This window comes from Penaeus monodon, chromosome 5, assembly GCF_015228065.2.
Source record: "Penaeus monodon isolate SGIC_2016 chromosome 5, NSTDA_Pmon_1, whole genome shotgun sequence".
NCBI classification, from domain to species: domain Eukaryota; kingdom Metazoa; phylum Arthropoda; class Malacostraca; order Decapoda; family Penaeidae; genus Penaeus; species Penaeus monodon.
Genome location: NC_051390.1, coordinates 30,394,366 through 30,399,247, shown reverse-complemented (window position 1 = coordinate 30,399,247; position 4,882 = coordinate 30,394,366).

Sequence of the window (4,882 nt, the reverse complement as noted above, 5' to 3'; positions counted from 1 at the left end):
TTATGATATATATGTATATATGATTAATATAATATATATATTTATATATATATATATATATAATATTTAAATTTTATATAATATATATAAATTAAAATATATATATATATAATTTTTATCAAATAATTTTGGGGTTTTGTTTTTCGCCGTTTTGTAAAAAATTTTCAATTTTGATAGTTTTTTGTCCACTGAATTTTGGAATATTAAATTAAAGGAGTACATAATGTTTCAGGCATTCCCCCAGAAAACCCCGTTAGAGAGAGGAGAGGAGATAAGACGCTATATGTATAATAATTTTATAATATTATTAATATTATATATATTATATTTTAATATATAAAAATATATATTTTATAAATATAATAATATAATAAATATATAATATAATATATATATATATATATATATATAAATACATAATCATATTAATTTTAAAAAAATATATATATATATATATATTAAAATATATAATATATATAATATATATATATAATTTTTAATAATAAAAATTTAAAATAAAACATAATAATATAAAAATATTAAATAAATATAAATTAATATATTATAATATATATAAAATATATATATATTTTAAAATAATTATTATAATTTATATATATATATATTATATATATATATATTTTGGATAAAATTTATTAGTTTATTAAAAATTATATATATTATAAAAAAAATTAATAATATAAAAATATATATATATTATATATATATATAATATTAATATATAAAATAATAAATTTTAAAAATATTATAAAATTTAATTTTAAAGTTTTATTTAAATATTTAAATTATATAATATTTTTATAATTTTATAAAAATATTTAATAATATATATATATAAATATAATAATAGGGTTTCATAATATATATATTTTTTTATAAAAGATATATATATAATATATATATTTTAAATAATATTTTATATATCATAATATAAAATTATATTATATATATTTTAATATATTATATAACTTTTGTTTATATAGTAAAAATTTTTATTTTTTATAATATATATATATAATATTTATATATATAAAAATTTTATAAATATAATATTATATAGAAAATAATTATAATATATATATATATATATATATTATATATATTAAAATATATTAAATATAATATACTATATCCTTTCTCTTCTTTAATGGGTTTTTAAATACTAAAATATATCCTTAAATTTTTTATTAAAAATTTAAAAAAAATATAAAATTAAAAATTTTTTAAAAAGGAAAAAAAATTTTAAAAAAAATTTTGTAGTTATTTTATATAATATATATATATATATATATAAAATATATATATATATTTTATAAATTTAATATATATTATATATATATATTAATTTTATATATATATATATAATATAATATATATATAAATATAAATTTTTTAGGGGTAAGTTTTTTCTTTTCTCTTTCCAAACTGTTTTTGGGGAATCATTTTTTAAAAAAATTTTTTTTAAAATTTTCCTTAATTTAATTTTTTTCCAAAAAGTAGTAAAAGAAAATTTTCCAAAGATAAAAAATTTTATTTTTAAGAAGGGAACAAACCCTTTAAAGTAATTTCCCCTATAATATATAAATTTTTATTTATAAAATTAAAATAAATATTTTTTTATATAAAAAAATTTTGTATAATAAAATTTTAAATTTTAGAATTACCCTTTTAATTAATTATACTTTTAAAAACAAAATAAATCATACACTGAACTCAAAATTTTCCGGGCCCTTTTTAAATTCTGTTTTGGGGCTCTTCCAAAAAAACGTAAAAAAAAACCCATTGGGCTCTAAGCTTTTCCATTTTGACTTGGAATAACGTCAGATACATGACTAAGTTTCCAAGCGTTCCTTGGCAAGTTTTGTCCTTTATAATGACAATATCATTTACCTTATTTTTTTTTTTTTTTTTTTTGTAGGCCACTTGCTCCTGGACTGAAGCAACTGAGTATATTCTCTCTTCCACCCATTCCAAAATTCATTGTCAAGATATCGAACTTTTTTTTTTTAATACTTATCAGAGGACTGAAATGTTCCAGGTGGAGGTAAAAAAAAATCGTTTAAACAAGTGACTTGGTGACTCAAGAATGTGGAGAACTGATGTCAACTGCAGGGGTCAGCCATTCACAATGGTCTTTCCGTGGACAATATGTGACTCATCATCTAATTGTTTTTCGTGATGGTATAAGGCTGTCAATATCTTCCTCACGGTGCGGATCTGCCTTTCATATACTCCACTCATATGGCTGGCATGAGGATTATGCAATTTAAATATAATCCATTCACAATTTTCTTGTAGGATCTCCCCTTTAATTTCTCATGGTCCATTTTTGCAATATGTGTAAAAGTCATTTTTAGCTCCAAAAAAATTTGTCTGTGATCTGATTTGAGATGAACTGGGTCACGTCTTCTATACATTGAATCAGTCTCCAGTGTATTGCTATTTCTAGATGGATGCCCTTGAAGTCATACAGGTAAACAAAAAGCCCTTTTCTTTGACTTCGCGACCGTCCCTAAAAAAAGACAGGTCAAAAATAATCCACCCCCTCAATATGAAAAAAGAAGCAGGTTCAAGTCTTTCTGGTGGCAAATCAAAAATTTTCTGTTTTTGAAATGCACCTTTCAATCTATTACATATAACACATCTTGAAATATAAAGAAAAATTTACAACTGAAGAAACCTTCAATGATCCAGTAACCAGATGCCCTTAATTCATTTAATATTGTTCCTCAATATTAAAAATATGTAATGAACTTTCCAATGGTACCAACACACTATCTTTTTCTGTCATGTGTGATTCCGTTGGAAGAATAGCTGGATGTTTATTGTTTGCACCAAAGTCTGCATGTCTCATTCTGCCATTTACCCTCAACATGTTTATTTTATCTATAAAGGGGTCAAGTTGGTAAATACAATTTCCTTCTTTAAGGTTATTATTCCTTCTACTGAGATCTTCTTTGTCATTGCATATTGTAAATCTTTGAAAGCTTCAATTCGGGTTTATCTGATGATTTCATTATCTGCTTCTACTTGTTCTGCTACGCAAGGTGTATTTTTTTCCCAGTAAATTCCTCAATGGCTTTTCCCTTTTCCCAGACTTATTGAATTTGCACTTAAGGCAAAGCATACTGCAATAGCCATCGTACTCTGTGCCGATGAGAAAAAATCAAAAGGTTTTGAAGAAAAGAAGTGCTCCCTTTGCTATGGGTTTTTTATGATTTATTTTCTTAACCTCCGGATAATTTTCTTGGATATTGAAAGGACCATAGATCAATTAGGTCTTTTACAAATAACCACTTGGAAGCAGCATCAGCAGGATTTTGAGCTGACCATTATATTTCTAATGTTCAAAGTGAAATCTTTATCAATAAACATATGGAATCTTTTTGCTTCATTTGAAATGTAGCCAAGTACAACTTTGGGAATCCGTCCAGAAGAATTTGTTTGTTTCCTGGTAACTTACTCTTTCTTTTAAAATAGAACTAATTAATAGCCAATTGCTGCTGTAAGTTCTTACCAAGGAACAGTTACAGTGTCAACAGGTGTCACTCAGACTTTAATGTGACAATTGCACAATGAACTCGCCCTGCTCATTTACTTTCATTAGATATGAGGACTACATAACCTCCTGGCTAGCATCAGAAAAAATGGTGGAGTTCGATGATCTGACCTTTCAAAAATCATCAGGCTTGTAGCATTAGGGATCTTTTTAACTTTTAACTGAATCAAATTATCTTTCCATCATTTCTGGGTTTTTTTAGTCATCTGATATGTCATCATTCCCGTCTACTCCATCAAGACACATTATCCTTTACCAATTAATTTTAGATCAAAAACAGAAAACACTGTTGACAAAAAAAACCTGTTCTAGTTATTGGGGTTGTCTATTCAGACTAATTCTGAACTGGAATGCATCTGATTCTATAAATTTATTCTACTCTTAAAGTTCTTCTTTGATAAGGTCACTAGAGAGGTCCAAACTTTAAGCTTTAAGCTGTCTTTTAAAGCTCATTCCTTTCCCTGGAATTTCCTTCTTATTTTATATGACCTTGTGAAATTTAAAAAAGCCACCCCTCTGCAGCAAGATACTTGTACGGGTTTAAAGCTATGGTTTCTGCAGCTGTAAGCACAAAAGTTAAAGCACCATTTACATAAAATTTCAGTTTTAAAAAAGGTGGTAGCTTTTGTTTCACATTGCCTCACATAATCATCATCTGCAGCTTTCAAAGCAAAACTTTTTTACACTTGGAGAAAATATAGAAACAAATAAATGCACCGTCATTCTTTTATGCTTGAATCATGATATCCATTTTTCCATCACAGGGAAAAAGGAGTATGTCTACGTGGTTTTTGGGTTTACCTTAATTGGTGGAAAATGCAACTGCTACATGTCTACATGATATCTCTCCTGTATAGTTGATGCCCATGAGTTTTTTCATAAACGCAGCATAGTCTTTGGAGAAAATCATTGCTGTGGTTTAGCCTCCTCTTAAGACTCATCAACCTGCACAGTGTTAACTCTACTATTGGAAGCTTGTCATCATCTGGCTTTCATCAAAATCTTGCATTCTTTTCACTTGGGATTTATTTGGAAGTAGCGGAAGTTAACTGCATTCTCATTATTAACAACTTCTTGAGCCATGGCTCTCATACGTACGTTTCATCTGGGGGAAAAATGTCTTGAAGCTTCCCCAAAGATACCAGATCCAAAAGCCCATACTAATAGCAAAAGGATATTCATCACTTCCTTGGATAGTCTTTAGGTTTTAGTGCCTTGGTACAATTGAATCCTAAAATAAGACCAACTTCTACACGTTATAAGCATTAATTTATCTGCAATTTTCTGCAAATGTGGCCAGTT